This window comes from Neopelma chrysocephalum, unplaced genomic scaffold (assembly GCF_003984885.1).
Source record: "Neopelma chrysocephalum unplaced genomic scaffold, ASM398488v2 Primary Assembly neopelma1_59, whole genome shotgun sequence".
NCBI lineage: Eukaryota > Metazoa > Chordata > Aves > Passeriformes > Pipridae > Neopelma > Neopelma chrysocephalum.
The window spans coordinates 16596171-16614138 of NW_020897714.1; the positions used below are offsets into that span (position 1 = coordinate 16596171).

General features: G+C 45.3%; 1 protein-coding gene across 2 annotated transcripts in view; it reads left to right on the forward strand.

Moving 5' to 3' along the window:
- Nucleotides 1-17968, forward strand: part of TCF20 (transcription factor 20) — a 130609-nt gene that overhangs the window by 7489 nt on the left and 105152 nt on the right. Inside the window, exon 2 of one of the 2 annotated variants that reach the window (XM_027680092.1) lies at nt 4622-4732. The exons of the other annotated variant lie outside the window; for it this stretch is intronic. The gene's annotated coding sequence lies outside the window, so the exon portion shown is untranslated. The remainder of the gene's footprint in view (nt 1-4621; nt 4733-17968) is intronic. 2 annotated transcript variants of the gene reach the window in all.

A 17968-nucleotide genomic window follows, 5' to 3' on the forward strand; every position in this document is an offset into this window, starting at 1 on the left:
TGTTTTCAAGGATATATATTTTTTTTAATCTGACACATTTATAAGCCAGCTGCAGTATTTTTTTTTAAGATACATTTATAAGAGATGGAGCAATATAGAAAATGCTGTAAGTAATCTCATTGAGAAGTGTGTTTTTCTTCCATCCCCTTGCACATGCGTGCAGCCTCTGGGGAAGATGTTAGTGAAGGAGCTGGATAATCGGGGTCTTCTCTGGAGCTGCCATTGTTCTGATTGATGCAGTGGGTATTAGCTGGGGAATGTGTACAGATGCACGGGCTGTCTGGGGTTTCATCTCTGCAGTCTCCCTTTTTTTCAGTCCTCTTAGATAGAGATATGTATCCTGGCACTTTAGTCTTCCACCTACATCTCTTTTTCTTCTCCTGTAAATACTTGCTGATTTTTGTGTGTGTGTTGTTCTTCTGGCAAATCTTCAACTGTGCTTATAATGGGTGACTCTCCTCCTTTGCTGCATAACCTGGCTCATGATGAGGGCTGTTCCTGTAAGGCAGTCTTTTCCTGGATCTCTTTGCTGAATTTTCATGCAATCTGACGAGTCTAGGAGCAGCTTCTCTGCTGTTGTGTTGGTTGCTGTAGTGAAGATCCAGGTATTGAAGTGGACTCCAGCAATGCTCCAGCTGCCCTTTGGAGTGCGAAGGAATGCAGTGAAAAAAGTAGCCATTTTGGGGTCCTGTTTGTCCTTAGACTGGAAATGCTGAGGGCATGAGAGTTCCCATGTAGGACTGCAGTAATTAAATAGTACTGGGGGGAGAGGGAGTAGGAGAGCATGTGATGGTCATTTCAGATAGATTAACAAAGAGAGGCTATTACAGTGCCAACAGAAGACATCCTAATCTGGAGGTTCCTAGCCAGGAAATATTTTAAAAAGCTATCCCAGAGAGTGAGAGGGAAGCCTGATAGGTCTGTCCTGTAATTAATTGCCCAGATACCACTGGAGGAGCAGCTTGAAGAAGGGAACTCATATGTGAGCCGGGTGTGGCGTAGAGAGGGAAATGGGAATTTCCTGACTTTTGTTTGCAAAGCTCAAGTGTAGAAGGAATTTTAGACATAATAGGTGGAAAGAAGGACTAAAATTAATAGGTAATTCCAAGTTGTTTTTTGATTTTTTTTTTTTTTTTTGGTTTTGGGTTTTTTTTGTTTTTTTTTTTTTTTTCACTGCGTGCTCCTGGCTAGTGTTAGCTGAACATCAATTGAAGCAGTACAAAGCATGCTTGGGAACTGGAGACATTAAACAGAAAGAGAGAGCGAATCTGATTAGCTTTGCTTTTCATGCATTAAGCAGAAAGATGGGCTGAAATGTGATTGCAAACAGATAATAGCAGCAGGCTCCTGAGGCACCACCACGACCCAGCATATGGGGTGATGGATCTAACCATGCCATAGAACTGTTTCTTGTAATAGAAGCTGCTTGGTTTTGTGTTGTGGTTTCTGTTGTACTTTCTAATTATCCTATTCATCGCTGTCTGCCATTTTGAGCCTGGCCACGTGGGATGGCTCAGCCCCCTGGAATGTGTGCCCTGTCAAGCACTTCTGCCCTGAATAGTAACTGTAGCTCTGGTAGCCAAAGGGTGGAAGGGAAGAGGTGCCAAGGCTCAAGAGTCCTAGCTATTTTTCCCCTTATTTTCAAGAATAAGGGAAGTAACAACTGCTGCTTTTGCCATGCTGAGAAAGATGAGTGAGAGCTGGTGTTGCGTGTGAAGTTCCTAACTTCCCTCTGAACATGCAAGTATTAGAGTGTGTTGGAAGAAGGTTTCTAGTGACCTGAAAAAAGGGGCATCTCTCACTACTACTTATAAACAATAAATAAAAGCTGGCCTTGCTACACCAGTCACTTTTTTGGCACAACAGCAGAGATCCTGGAGCCACTTCCAGCCTGTGGCCTCTCCTCCACACAAAGCAAATGCAGCAGAGATAGCAGGCTGGCAGAAGCTAGGCTGGTGCAGGCTGCAAATGGAACTGACGATAGAGCATCCAACATCCCTGCCTGCTGCTGGGGGAGTTTTCTGTGTTGATGTGGTGATCTCTTCCCCAAAACAGCCTGCTTTCTCTTCTCTCCACCCAAGACTTTAATTGATGGAAAGTCTGCAGAAACATTTCCAAAGCTGTTATGGATCAGGGGAATGCAAATAGAATGGGAAGAGCAGACCTCTCCTTAAAATGTCTGAACAAAGCACAGTAGCAAGCAGCTCACGTGTATGTGTGTATATATGTATTTTAAGGCCAGAAGGGGTGGGTCAGACTAGTGTTTCTGTGACCTTTTCTCAACTGTGTCTTGCCTTTCCTGACTGCTCCTTCTCCTTGCCTATCAGGGGACTTCCACTTCCTTCCTGCTGACCTGCAGGGCTGCAGGCAGCCTCCCTACCCTTGTGGCAGCTCCCAGCTCTGGCTCTGAGCCCAAGCTAATAATCCTGACAGATTTTACTGGCTTGTGCTCTGCTTCGTGCCTTGCTGTAGGGGAGATGGTGTGTGAGGCTGTGGTTTGCATGACTTTAAGCATCACACTGGCCCTGGGGAAACCCAAACCTCGTAATAAGCACCGGCTGAGCCTCTGGTAAAGCCTGGCTTTGCTCAGCGAGGCCTCTTGCTTCCCTACCTGCAGGTGACCAGCTAGCACAGATGTCATCCAAACACACCTTTTAATTGTCCCTGGCTGGATGGATGATTGTCAGCGGTATGGGGTTCGGGTGGAAGTAGGAGGTGTTGATAGCCAGGAAAGGAAAAATTCATCATGTACCAGAAAAGGGTAATGAAGATCTCCTCTCACCACTCTCCCCACGCATCAAAGCACACTTAAAAAAAATAGAGCGCTCATCTTTGACCCCCATTAATGACTGGCTTGGTCTGTGTAAGAGTTTTATGAGTTTGTTGCTGCTCCCACGGAGTTTAATTATTTAGAGCGTGAGGTGGAGGTTTGTGCTTTCACTGCTGATGGTCCAGGGTTCAGGCCCTCCTGGTGGGACAGGGGGGTTGGTTACAAAGGCAGGCTGGCTGGGAGTGCAGCCGCTTGCTCTGAGGAGCCTGAGGGAGGCACGGGCTGCAGCTGTGTGGTCCTTGTCACAGGAGCATATCCTTCCCATTGTGTGAATTCCATGTGACTGTGTCATGTTGAATTCAAGGTCTGTGTCCTTATCTTCAGGGCCCTTAACGGTCTGGACCTGAGATACCTTAAGTGACTACCTGAGGCTCCTGGGTGGGCACACTTGTGGCTGATCCTCCTTGTTGCTGAGACCCCCGGTCAGTGCTAGAGGCTTCAGGGGCTGGTGTAAGACTTTGGTAGCAATATGTGATTTATCAGCCCTGGGCTACAGGCCTTTCCCATTCCCGGTGGTAGCATGCCTTTGTTTGCCTTCTTTCTGTGAACAGACCCCTCCTGTTTTCCCCAGATTCTGTTCTACACTGTAGCAACCAGTTTTCCTGCTGTAAGATCCCATCTTCAGACTGCTGCTACCTTCCCTTTGCAGTACATCAGCTTGTTCTTGCCTTTTCTACTTTTTCTCACCCAGCACTTCTCTGCTGCTAATCATCCTGAGACTTGGGAACACAGAACAGATGTAAGGAACAACCAAAGAACAACACTGATGTGTCCTTTGTGCAGCTCATGTTCCCAGGATATCAGCTGCCTGATATCCTGCTGACCATTCAGCCAGGTTTCCACTTCTAGTGGGGAGATACCTGGCTCTAGGCCGATTGAATGGGATATGGGCCGATGTGTCAGCTGGCCAGCTGAAGGGTCACACTGATGATGCTCACCTTCTGGCTGCTTCTGGAACGGGTAAATTCCTCTTGAAATTGTGCCACCTCTTACGTTGGTGGGTCCATAGGGCTTGCAGTGCTCATCAGTGCTGAAATGAAAGAGCAGCAACTGTTCAGTGCAAGACTGTAAATGAAGGCTTATTTCAAAGCAAAAGTGGTTGGTATTGGTGGATCTGAGTTTGGCTGATAGCCAAATAAATGTATGGATGGACTGTGCAGCCTTATTTGATGTGGAAGGTTCACACTATATTTCTTGTACCGTGCACGTCAGTACTGAAAATGCCTATCACAGCAGACACCAGGAGCTAGCAGGTCACCTGGTGCAGTGCTGCTGCTGAAGGCTGAGCTCGTTGTGCATGCTGGGGCTCACTGCTGTGCTCTGCTGTCATTTCTTACCACCCTGAGCTCAGGGACCACTTGAACCTTCTCCTTCTCACATCTGCTCTCCTGCCATCTCCTCGTGCATGCTTGATCTCCTGTTTTCTGCCATAGCAAGGGCCTGTGCAGGCTCTTGGTTGCATGCGAATGGGCTCTTCATGCTATCCCTATTTAGCCTGGTTTATATCTTCCCACTCCTTTCCCTATTCCTATTTCATTTCCTCTGGTATGGGACTAATGTTCCAGGTCATGTTGGGAGATTGGATTGAGCCGAGATGGCAGAAAGAGGGTGGAGGGGAAGAAGGGGCTTATACTGATAGATGTGAATTTATGTCGTCAACTCAATCTTTAATATGTTGATTATTGTAGGTCTGGCTAAATCAGCTGGATCTGCTAGACAAACGCATGTCCTGCCTCCATATTCTACTCTGTTTTTCTATTTTTTCTTTGTTTTTTCCCTGAAAATTAATAGGATTCTACCCATTGATGATTAAAACAACGCCTGGAGTTTTGGAATGGATCAGATGCATCAATCAAATGTTACCACATTGCACCCAAAGAGAGGAATGCCATCCAGCTGGGGGTAGGGTTTGCTTTTTCTTTGCCCCCATCAGTATTTAGAGTTATTGGAAACTTTTTTTGTTTTTAAATGCAAGAATTTTTAATAGAAGGTGTTAGTTTTCAAAATGAATTACTTTATTCTGTGAAAAATTGACCGCTTTTTCTTCTTTTGTGGATATGGAGCAAGGTTGTACCTCTTCATATTCAAAATGTTGTTAATAATCTTGAGGCTTTGCAGGGCTTTGGTAAAGAAAACATTTCAGTAACCACTTCAGATATTTTGGGAGGGAAATTTTCTGTTTTAAATGAAAAGTAAATCTATTCTGATTAGTAATAAAGATGAAAATAACTTATTTTTTTTCAGAAATGTCAAAGTTCAAATTGTTTGTCCCAGTTCTTGAAATTAATGTAAAACAGACTAATACCCCTGCATAAACTGTTCCCCTTGCAAAAAGGGAGAGGAAGTGAATAGATCAGTAGGAAGCTGCAACGCTTTGTGTATTGCTTATGGGCATGGGGCTACTCTGGCAGCAGGTATAGCATGAGACCTGGAATGAAATAAAAGGTTGGTGAGAATGTGAATCTGGAGCCTTGCACGGGTGTAAAGCACAGGTAGAAGCCCGAGAAGCAAACTGAAGTGGCTTTTTGGCCCCCCTCCACTTGCTAGAGCACAGCTACCCATTATCCTCTCACTAGTATTGGCCCTTGGCTGTCTCAGCAGAGGCTGCAGAGACAGAACACTTACCTGGCTCCCAGAAGTGGGATGGACTTTCCAGATCAGGCATGAGAAGATGCGTGTTAGGATTTGTGTCCAGAAGTAATGCCGTTCCAGTGTTGCTCACTTGAAATTTGAAGCTCCTTATGCTTCACGTAAATTTCCTGTTCTTGTTAAAATCGCTTTTGCTTTAGAAATTAAGGGTTTTAAAGCTGAGGGTTTGACAGAGCATGCTGCAGAATGATTCTTTTCTCCTCAGTATGTAAGTTTCCTGAATGAATGATTTTGAAGTAAAGTAGTATTTCCCTGCAGAGCCTGCCTCTGTTAAGTCTTTAGACTGTCGCAGCAACAGCAAGACTACTAGTGCAGTATTAATAATTTGTGTGTGTCCCTCATTTTGGACCTTTGTCAGTCATTTCAGCCTCAGCAGGCTGGAAGAGATGAGAAAAGCAAGTATAAGTTTTGCTGCTGTCTTCTCTGCATATGTTCTCAAGGTAGGCAGAGGATTTGGGTCTCCAGAGAATGTTTATCTGGAACCTTTCAGCAGTGCTAAATTTACAGAAGTAATACCAGAACACAGCACACCAGTGTCTCATTTCAGTCATCTCTGCACAGGGTTGTACTGCTTTTGTTGGACATCTGTAATAAGTGTGGTTCAGATGTTTGTGAGCTTTGCCTGATTGCAGTAGGTGAGGGAGAGGTGAACTTTTTATCAGTCCCTCTTGTGGGATGAACCCAGCCAAGGTGTTGCTCCGTGTGTATAATCAGCCCCAAAGGTATCTGTGCTGCCACAGCTGCACGTAACTTTCCTCAAAATGGGGCTTCCTGTCCTTGATTCCCTCCCTCACCGTCTTCTAAATGGAGGAAGATGGTCAGCTAGTTTGTGTGTTTCCTGAGTAGGTCTTGCTTGAGGAGAGGAGCAGAAGACTCTTTGAGCCAAATGAAAACTAGTCTTCAGAAACAAGGCTGATGAGAGGGTGTCACCAGAGAATTCAACTGGTTTAAATACAAACTGCTGGTGAATTCTGGAATTTAGAGTTGCAGGTTTGTGCTTGGTGTTAGCAGTTATGTGAACACCTTCCAGCTTGTCTGTCGATTAGGTACTTCTTCAAATCCTGTTGGAAGCACGGCACTGTGTTCCAGGGAGTTTTGGAGGGGCAGTGGTGTAGCGTGCATGAACTAGTTGACGTGTTTCAGCAAGTCTTTGTTCTTGCAGGCAGGTACTGAACAGTTTGAGTCAGATTGGTCTATTTAAATGGTATTTAGCAAGCAGGTAAGTAGTTTGCAGGAAGCTGGAGAGTTTGCTTCCATTTGCTGCTCATGGTCCAAAGTGGTTGATTCATCTCAGGGAGTAGGAGACCTTCAGGTTCTGTGCTGCTGGGTCATGGATGGATGGATGGATGGGACTGTCGAGGAGAGAAGATTCTACAAGGACTTAATCTGTATTTTAAGCTTGAAAGAGCTTTACTGAGGATAGAAATTTCTAGAATAGTTGTTGGGGGAAAACTAATGTTTCTTTAAAACTGGATTATATTATTTCAAATTCAGTTTTTGACTATCTTGGCTTGGAAAAAAGTTTGTCTCAAAAATGGCTCTGTGTGTGCAGAAGGATCTGCAGAGAGATTAACAGATAAGAAGAAACTTGGTCTAATTGTTTTGTGTTTCACTCACTAAAAGAACTTTTAATTTGAGGGTGAAATTTTCGCCATGATTTGTACCTTTGTATTTCAAACATACTCTCCTCCCAGATTCTCTGTTTTGTTAAGTCTTCCTGAGAACTTGTATGCACAGTTTCAAGAAAACAGGATGTAACTGAGTTAACATTTCTTGTACTTAAATGTTAATACTTGAATTGCATAGCTAAATGGCTTGGCTGCTGATAAATGGTTATAGTTCAGAAAGAAACTAAGATAGCTTGTTGGACTTCAGATGTCTCAGTTGCAGCAATGAGAATTTTTTTTTCTTTTTTCTCTTTTTTGGACTGATAAGCCAGGAGCCTTATTCCTGGCTCTGCACTTGTGTGCTTCATCTAGTATACACATGTATTTGTAACAAAGAACTGCAAAGCAGCACTAGTTTCTTCTGCAAAACAGAGAGAATTGGGAAGATGAGTTGGAAGATTCTCTTTCCTCTTTCTCCTTTTTTTTTCTTTACCTCCTCTCCCTCCTCTTTACAAGAAGTTACTTTAAATAGGGAGCTGTTCAGCAGGTTGCAACCAGAAGTCTATAATAAGATCTCTGTTCACTCTCCCTACTTTTTCACATGCAAAGTTGTGGCTGTAATTATATGACAGCTGCCCTCTTGGCTGACATGCAGCAGATTGAACTGGGGATCTCCAGAGCTAAAAGTGTGAGCTGCTATTCTGTGAGCTGAAGCTCCATAGCTGGAGGCTGTAATGATCTATATCCTTCATGACTGAGAGTAGAAGGGAGCTGCAAAAAGCGTTTGCTGAGTTATGGCGCATACAGAGTACTCACTGTGTACATGGTTACTTCCCAGGTGTACTGGAAGCTTTTTTTGAGTGGTTTGTGATAATTGTACAAACTGTTGTCAACTCATGGGTGCTTTAAAATGATGCTCCATTTTGAAGCCTTTCAACCATAAATAAAATAACTTTACTAGCCTGTTAGGCACAGACATTTGTTGCTGTATGTGTAAGTTGTGCTGAGGACAAGGGACTCTAATGTTACTGAAGTCCTTCAACTCTAATGCAATGTAAGTAATTGGTACCAAAATTGAATGCAGTATGAAAAATCCTGCAGCACCAGTGACATTCAGACAAATTTGCCTTTATGCTTTGCCATTACAGTAGGTTTTTCATAGATGGCACCATGGGAGCTCTGTGAAAGCAAAGGAACGAGAAGCTGGAATTGTTGGAATCCTTCCTGTTTCCCAGGGACCAGGAAAACCTGAGCAGTGCCAAAGTTTGTCAGGCTGAGGAAAAGTGAAGGGAAGCAGAACCATATGGAGCTTCATGAGTAGTGTCAGCCGTGGGTAGCTTCTGCAACCAGTGTTGTGGGAGGGGGAAAGTGTGTTACAAGTTGAGACATTAATTTTGAACTTTGTTATATTCTTAACACCTCCTTTCCCCACATCCCCAAACAAAAAGAAAAAGCAACCCAAAACCCATACCAAAACCCAAGCCAAAAGGGAGATAGATAGGCATCTGATAGCTTTAAATGGGGTAAAATAAGCCTTTCTGTCAATCTGCACAGTTCAAAACCAAGCTGATCTTTCCCCATTCAAAAAATATAAAAAGGAAACGTGTAAGGGACGCAATTAAATGTTACATAAATTAAAAACTGAGACAGTCTTTCAGACCTTCAATACTTAAGTTAGTGCCAGTCCAGTGTGTCAGAAACTTACTTGGTACCATATATATTATCCACAGGGACATTCTCTGCTGTAAATTAAGATAATTTCCATATATGTTAGGCCATGTCCAATTACACAAGTCTGACCATACTAAGTCATAGTTTAGTAAATGCCCTTCCTTCACTTTAGTTGCATCCTCCACTGCCTTTCTTTGCGTGATTTCATGTGCACAGGGTTAGTATAAAGATACCTGTAGCGTGGCCTAAGAAATTCCTATTTCCTCACCTCCCATTCCTGTCCTGTACTGCCATCATCCCATTGGTTATGTGGATGCAAGCCTTGGTAGGACTGTGCTGTAACTTACATTAGTGACCTGCTGTGTATCAGAAGCCCTGTCGCTCCAAATATGTGAAAAGGCCCAGGTTACAGTGATCTAGTCCATGGTGCTGCCTTGCAAGCAGCTGCGTCGGCAGAACTGGGGAGATATTGCAGGAGGGGCAGAGGAAATTTCTTAAGTCTGTGTTACTCCTGAGGTGTCTTATGAGACTGACCCCATCAGGCCATCTCACCAGGTCTTGGGGCTCGATTCTCTACTGTCTGGCCCATCACTCCTTACAGAGACAGTGGGATGAGGCTTCCCCCACTTCCCATCGGAGCCTGTTCCACAGCCTAATAGACTTCATTGTCAGGAAACATTTCTTGATTATGCTTTAACCATGGGTGTCAGACTCCTGGTCCCTGGGATGACCTGAGCCTGCATCAATACAAGTGCCTTCCTTGCACGTGCTGCCTAGAGTCTGCTCCCCTTCTCTGGCATTTATTGTAGGCCTGTTTCAGCTGTAGGCAGCTGTACCTTGGCTCAAACCCCGCTGTCCTTAGTGCTGCTGTTGGAGGCTGTTGCAGAAGTTGAGATCTGGGAGCCCACATCAAGGGCACGAGTTGTGATCTGAGATGGGCTAGTCACATAGAGTATGTTTTCAAGAATCCAGGCTGCTGGCAAGTGAGCAAATACACGCTGAAGCAGCATTCATGTGTGTCTCTACCTTGGATAGAGCCAAGTCCAAGGAATCTGTTACAGCACAGCTATCCCCTGACCTAATTACGTGGCTGTCAAACACAGGAGTGTGGATAAGACTCCAGTATCTTCCTGCAATCAGTTTAAAGCAGGGCTCTTGATTTCTTTTACGTGACAAAGTTTGTGCTCTCTATGTTGAAGCAGCAAGGAAGAGCAACCCAGCCAAGCTGCTTGTCTGCGAGACTGTAGAAATACCAACCATAGGGCTCAGCAGTGAAGACTGTGCAGTGTATTCAATCTGGCAGCTGTGGGTGAAGAGTCTGCCTTGCTATAGCTCCTCAAGGAGTGACTCTTCCATGGCTGGTGGCAGTTATGGCCGGGTTGTGGTGGCTGGCTGTGAGCGGATGGACAGGTTTCCTGGGGAGAACAGTGCACACCCACTGTGGCACAGCCCTGGCATGCAGTATAGCATGGTTGCACTAGAAGACTTTTTTCTCCCTACCCAGCACATAGCTGTTGTTTTGCACATATGGACTTCATGTAAGCATTTGCTGTTTTCCAGGTCTCTTTGTTGCCAGTTGCTGAACCTCCTCACTTTCTTGTTTTTGCTTTCCAAGGTGGGATGAGTAGAGCAGGTTTCAGTGCTGCAGAGGCAAATATATCGCTGACTTGTATCATATCATTATGAAATTGGCATTATTTTCCAGTCTGGTTCTAGTACAGTCATACGTTTTGCTTACTCTCCTATCTGCTTCTGTAATATCAGTAGACCATGTTATGTGACATCTTTTTAAAGAATGGATGTAATTACTCCAGAACCAGAGGGTGTTTGAAATGTTTGGATAATGACCCATTAAACTGTTCACAATTGGAATGATTGTGACACCAGAGACCTGAAGTATCTTTCTTACTATTTCTCCTGTTCCCCTCCTCTGTGCCCAGAGTGGACCCTCTACATTCTCATCCTGCCTCTGAATCATCCAGTTCATGTCCCAGTTCCCTTCTTCTCACTGCTCTGCCAGGGAGTTATTTATGTGGTGTCTCCACGCAGTTCCTGCTCCTCACCAGCAGTGGGTTCTTATCCTCCTTACTCCTCAGAGGTCTTTGTCCACCCTTCATTGGTGCTTTACCATTGTTGGCTCTTCTGCATAGCTCTGCCCTTCCTGACTGTACTGTCCGGCTCACAAGGGAGACCTTTTTGCTTTCCTCCATTCCCATTTTTGTCTCATCTAGAGGTGCATAAAACATGGCCACAGTGTCACCAAATTTTTGGATTTTTTGTGTCCTCTTTGGCTCAGCACATCTCTTTCCTGTTAGCCATGCATGAAGTATCCCTCTTCCCTTTGTTTTCACAGGGTTTGCATGCAGCGTCTTGCTCCCCTGGGACTAAGCGTCATGCCTGTTGAATCCGAGGGTGCAGTTTTACGAGTGTTGTTTTCAGCAGCTCCTGCTGCTGCTCCTGAGCTGCTTGTTCAGCTGTGTCAGTGCAGCTGAACGTGCTGCTGCACATTGAACTGGATCAGGGAATTGGTCTGGATTAAAGTAGCCAGGGTGGAGAGGAAATCTGCTTAACCCAGTGATTTGCCCAAAGAAATACTTGAGAAACTACAGTTTAAGGGCACTTTGACTTGATAGTCCTTTGACTAACAATGGTATAGAAATCCCTTGTTTAAATGTAGACTTGCTGCCTCCCACCCTTCAAACCCTCCTCCCAAGTTATTAAACACCAGCAGCCACCTGCTTCAGGCTTACAGCAGCTGCTGCAGGTTAAGATGTGCTGTGCAGCTGCTCCAGGAGGCATGGGCCATCAAGCTGTTTGGAAGGGATGAGGACCTTCTAGAGTAAAAATGGACATGTGTCAGAGTGTGCAAAATCATCCTTGTCATGCAGCATTGCAGACTGAGAAAAAGCTGCTTGCTTATCATAATTGCTGGTCTGGTTTTACCCTGAGCCTTTATTAATGTTCCAGGACATTGCTGTGTCACTAAATCTGTGAAATATAGCATACCTTTGGATGCTGGCTCAAAATGTTGTAAATGCTTGCCTCTGCCCTGCTCTGTGGGATACATTTAACCTGCCTCATCCCACCCAAGCTGCAAGAGTGGAGCCCTGTCTGGTGGCTCTGCTCCTGCTCTTCCCCTCAGCTTTCTTGCACCCTTCCCTGCCTGATCCATTCATGTGCTCCCAACTCCATGCTGTCCTGGGTTTAATTTTTGTTTAAGATCTTCGTTCCTTTAATGACAGCGGGAACCGAAGGCTGTTCTCTGTGGGGGCTGTGGTGCGCGGCTGTGCTTGAGGTAATGAGACTTGATGAAAACCTCTTGTTACTGTGGCAAGATTTCTTCCTTCTCTATGTTTAAGAAAAGGAGGGGGGGAGGGGAGAAAAGAAAAAGTGACAGACCCTGCTGGGTATGTTAATATATTTTTAATGGCTTCCATGTGGCTAACTGAGGACTTATTTGTCCAGCCTGCGAGAAAAGGGTAGCAGCATGTTATTCTTGTGCACCTTTGACTGAGCTTAGCTGGGAGTTGAAATGGGAGAGAGGGAGGGTTGGATGAAAATTTCACAGAAATCCTCATGATACAAATGAAATCTGCTAGAGATGGAGGGGGTTGGCAGGGAGAGGAAGATTGGATCCCAGATACCTCCTCCCCTCCCCCTTCCCAAATCTTCCTCTTTTTCTGGAATATTCCACTATTTGCGATCATCAAGAGAGCTACTGTCTCAGACTGTGGTTTTTCTACCAGTGATGAGGGGAGAGATTTTTCTGAAATAATTGCCGTATTTCTGGCGAGAAGCAAAAGGGTTTACACTATGGTGGCAAGCTGGGGAAGGGAGGGAGCTGGTGGGGATGCAGGAGGGGTGCTGGGCATTTTTCCCTTCCAGCCTTAATGTGCTAGTTAAGCTGCAGGCAGGACAAGGCTGGTGGTCTGAGCTGGCTCCCCGTGGCAGTGAGGGGTTTTGCTGCTTTCCTGTTCCAAAGGCATGCAGAGCACTGCTGGGACTGAGGGGCAGCCCGGCTGGGGCAGGTGTAGGTTCTGGGGGTGAGGAGCCCGGTGGCAGGGGCGGCAGGTCAAGAGCAGAGATGTGCTTGATAGAGCTGTGAGGAGAGCGGGAGCTGCTAGTGAAACATTAATGCTGCACAGCCCTGGAGAGAGGGGGAGAGAGCAAACACCGAAGAGCCCTGGCACTTGGTGTGTGCCAATTAGATGGAACAGCCAGGAGAGGATGGCCCTCATGACACATTGGCAGGTTGGCTGGAAGGGTTATGGTATGGTCAGGTACAATGGATTGAGCCCACCCCCAGCCGACTCCTGATGCAGGAGGGTTGGGGGAGCAGTGACATCTCTTCTGTCCTTGTATTCTCATTCTTAGAAAATGCCAGTCAAGGGCAATGTAACCCTGGGGCAGGAAGGACTGAAAATCAGGTAGACACCAAACCAGGGTTTTCCTTGCTGCCAGCAACTTGTTGTCCTTCAGGAAACAACTACTGTGCCAACTCTGTATTTCCCCTGTATTCAGTGACAAGCCTATCTCTCCATGTCCCATCACGGAGATCTGTCCACCCAGTGTTGAGCCCATGTGGCTTGTGGGGCCTCCTGCCAGTAAGGAAGCCGATGCATGAGAAGCATGCTCTCGTCAAAGCCATAAAGGCATGCCAGTATCTCTTGAGGCAGGTGCATGGCTGGGGTCACTTCTGGGATGAGGCTGGGAAGTTGTTTTCTTGAGTCACTGCCCAGTCCTGGAGTAGCGTGTGTGAAAGCTGGCAACAGCCCTTGCCTGGCTTCTTGTTTCTGTGAAGTGACTGCAGTGCTGGAAAACATCCTGCTGCAGATGAATTCTCCTTCTTGGTGGCAACATCTCTGGGTGTTCCTGAGGCAGCATCCCAGCAGGGTCAAAGCTCCATTTCTGTATTTTTTGGGGAAAATTAAAAGTTTGACTGTATATTTAACTTTGGAGCCAAGAAACAGTGCTAGACTGGCAACTCTTGGGATATCCTTTGTAGCCCGCCCCTGCCAACGTACCAGATTGCTGACTCCCAGCCAAACTGTCCCCTCTGATTTTTAAGTCACATAAAAACAGTTTGTGGGAGATTTCTCTTAGGATACTGTAAGGTTCTTTGCATTGCAGAAGGCTGGAAGAACATATGGTGAGTTACTGATATCTGTCTGAAAGGACAGCAACTTGTTAGCCTGCACTGACCGGATTGCTTGGCTGATCTGACCATACCCTTATTTAGACTTAAATTAACTTTCAGCTGATTTAGTAAAAATCGATTTAGTAGTGGAGCAGGCAAATCAGGGGTACATTTGCATTCTGTATAAATCTGTCTATACAGGCATTTAAAGTCGTTTTACTCATCTGCTTAAAGTGCTTCTGCATGTCTCTCCTGTGCGTCCCTGTGCAGGCAAGCCCTACTTTTTGATGAGCGTCCACTGCTTTCTTAACCCAGTTTTCCAGCTGGGCCGATGTTGCTGATGGCATCATGACTTATCCAAGAGCATAAGTGAATGTGAATTGGCTCAAAATAAAAACCAGGGACCCACCAGGCTCCTAGTCCTGTAAATTCTGGGTTGTTGAAGCCCTACTTTGCTTGAGTAGCCAACAATAACAGTCAGCCAATACACTCATATATTATTATCTTTACTCAAGCCTCTTCCACTAATAGTATGCTTGTAAAAAAATTGGAAGGTTCATGTTTCTCTCCTTAAACGTGCTTTTTAGCGTTGAGTCTAGTTTAATTTTACAGATGACCCAAAGGGAATGTTTATTTTACACTGGGGTTGTACCAGTTTGTCTCCCCCATTCACCCTGCCATAATGGATTTAAAAAGTGGTACTGTCATCAAGCCTGATCTGTCTAAGGCTGCAATAAAGAGTAATGTGTGCTCTGTGTTTTAATTTTTTGGAGGCCTTAGTTAGAGAACTGCTGCTGAGGTGTAACGGATGTTTCTGTGCTTTAATTGTAGGTAAGAGAGTTTTGATTCCTCTGGCTGTCTGCAGCTTAAAATAACTCAATAAATACAAGTCTTGGTATAGACAGTAGCAAAAGCAAGTGAAGACCATACAGCATTTAATGTGGACTGAATAAAATCCCATTCTCTTTTAACATCACAGCTTTCAGTTTCTCACTGCTTTGGAGATATAATTTTCTTGGTCCACTGATTGTCATAGTATTTCAGCCTAGAAAAAACTTCCATTGCTAGATGTGCAAGATGGGGGAGGTAAAGGAAATGGCCAGAATTTTTTTCTTGCCATTTTTATGTGATATGTTTTAAAAAATAAAATTCTCCCACAACAACAAAAAACAAATCACAAAGTCACATGCACCTGTCTATTTTTAATTTTAAAGATTATTTTAAGGTCATCTCTAACAATCTCCTGCCACAAGCCTCTCACTGTACCATACCCTCTGCTAAGAGGTATTTCCATAGTCCTGATTTTCTGTAAGCGCAAGGCTGTATTGACATGGTCTTCTTGCTTTCTAGTTGTTTACTGAGGACACTGGTTTGTTTTCATAAAAGGAACCTATTGGGGAAGGTCTCAGGAGACTGTGGAGTATCTTGCTGATGTTGCTTGCAGGTAAAAAGTGGGCATGTTATTTCCTAGTGGGGGAGAAGGGAGAAAAGGAGTTTAATTCCTTATGTGGGAAGGTGCGCACGCAGGGCTGGGGGAAGGCAGCTGACATAGGTGCCCATGGGACTCCAGTGAGGGTGTCCCAGTGATGTGGCAGTGAGGTTTGTTCATTAATTTAATAATGCTTCACACCAAGCTTGCCCCCTTGCCTTTTCTTTCGCTCCTGTTAGCCCTTCCCCCTCCTTGGGAATTTGCAGTCCCGTTGGGGGAGTTGAGAATTGCAGCCTGTGAACTGCACCCAGCAGCTCGTGGTGGCAGTTGCGGCTGCTGCTAAATCAGCCAGCTGAGCACCTGCTGTCTCCTGCTAAGGGAACTGAGCAGCCAGCTATTTGTTGTTGAAGTGACATTGTCAAAATAAAAATCCTGTTTTGAGAAGGCTCTTCCTTGCATTCCTGAATAATGCACTGGACTATTAAACTAAATGAAATTTAAGAAATCGCATTGGTCTCCCATTTGTAGCCAGAGGGGATGGCCTTGAGCATTAGGTATGAATTACCTACACACCCTGCAACCACAACTTCACATGCTGAGGTCGATAAATTGACTTCCATGCAGCTTATTAGATGGGGCTCTTTCAGAGTGACCTTATTAAAACCTGGAGTCCTCTTTGGACATTAGCAATCCCATGACTGTTTCCTTAAGTATAAGGGAGGGTGTTGCTGCAGTGTCCTTGACAAAATCTCTTTCTTCCCCAAAATATCTGCTGAGATGGGCATGGGCCAATCATTCACTGAGCCTCAGACATGATGCAGCATGTTGCTGAGTGAACAACTTCTTCTGTGAGAGGCATCAAAGGCAGATATTGGCCTTGTGCTAGCGTAAGGACTAAGACTACTAGCAGGGAGGCTCTTTCCTGAACGGGTAGTTGCATACTGCACTTGATTACATTGTACTGTTGGTGAGATTCCTGGTTTTCATTAAAAAAAAATCGCAGCTCTATCGAGCCAGCTGTTGTATCATTTCGTAACCTCAGACTGTTTCCTTCCCTCCTGACCTATCAGTTTGGTTTTGTAGTGCTTCAGAGCTGCTGCCTTCTCTGTCTCCTCTTGAACTTCCTACCCCCATTCTTCATGTGCTTGGCCACATATCAGCATCGAAATGCCTGTGTGCTCAGATAGGAGTTTAAAACTGCTGTGAGATATTTAATATGTGGAAGACAAAACTGACTTGCCACAGACATGTGGGAAAAAGAAGGGAGTTACCCAGCCTCCCAGGCTGAGGCGCGAGCTAGTGCCTGTTCTTCTGTCCCCTGCCTCCCAGCCTACTGAGAAAGTTGAAGGTTTCTGCCAGAGCATCATGTCTCTGTTCCTGCTTATCTTCCAGCGCTCTTTCCTGGCCATTTTCTTTTCATCCTTGCTCAGAGCACCTTGGGTGACACAAAGGAGAGAAGGGGCCCTTGTACTTGACACGGGCTCTTTTGTTCAGGAGGGAAAGAGGAGCGCTGTGGTTTGGGCACTGTCCCTGGCTTTGGTTCCCCTGTTCAGATGCTCTGCTGTCTGCAGAATGGGGCTGTTGCAGCCAGTAGGGCTGGAGGATGTGCCTGCTTACAGGCTGCAAAGTGCTTGACAGCGGGAGAAGAGAAGACTGTGGATCAACAGCTGCAGAGCTGCCCCTGCCCTGTGGTAGCAAAGTGGAATTGGCACCTTGGGGTTCGCTGGGAAACAGAGGGCAAGAGCTAATAAAAGATCAGTTTCTAATCTTCTGTTTTGGGGGGAAATGCTGAGCAGCAGCAGAAGTGCTGGAGCTGCTGATCTACAGATTGCTGTGGCTTGGCTTAGTCTTGTTTCACATTAGAATGATTTTCTATGAGCTTGTGTGTGTGTGTGTTTGTGTTAATGAAGGCTTTGGTTCAGTACAAGCTGTTACCACTGGACCACAATTCCTTGGGTTTTTTTACAAGCAAGTGAATTTTCCCAATGTCCTGCCTCTCTGTATGCACATGCATGCACGTGTGTGTACATTTGGGGATCTGTCAGGATGGAAAGTGCAGTGGAAATGTAAAATACTATAATTATGTGCAGTGTTCATTTCTATTTTTGCTCTGCAGTCAGCTTGGCAAGGGGAACTCTGTGTCTGGGCAGTCTCATATCTGATCTGATCTATTTGTCTGTGCTTTTTTTTGCATTGTGGTTTACAGCCCTGCAATTGAAACCTTCAAGATTACTTAAAGATGGAATGAGACCGTGCTTCCATTGAGCTTTGTAAAGGCCATTTCTTCTAGTGCAAAATAATGGCCCTAAATGACTTGACAGTGCTCCTTTTAAATCCACCACTTGGTTCCTGAGGGGGCAGGGGTGAGGAGGTAATGTATAGGTCTTACAGGAATAAAGCCAGTGTTTTGTGCTCCCCTGTGGCTCTGCAAAAGTAGCTCACTGACTGACCCTATTAGCAGAGCTGTGCTGTCAGTGCGGGCGAGTCCCGCGTGCGGACGGGGAGTGAACTAAACAAATAGCGCCAAGTGAGGCTGCCACAGGGGGAAGGGATGCTCCCTTATAGCTAGCTCCCTTACAGCTCTCTTATAGCTCAGTGGTGAAAAAATATCAGTCTCTCTCCTTCTCTCCAGTTCCTTTGAAGGT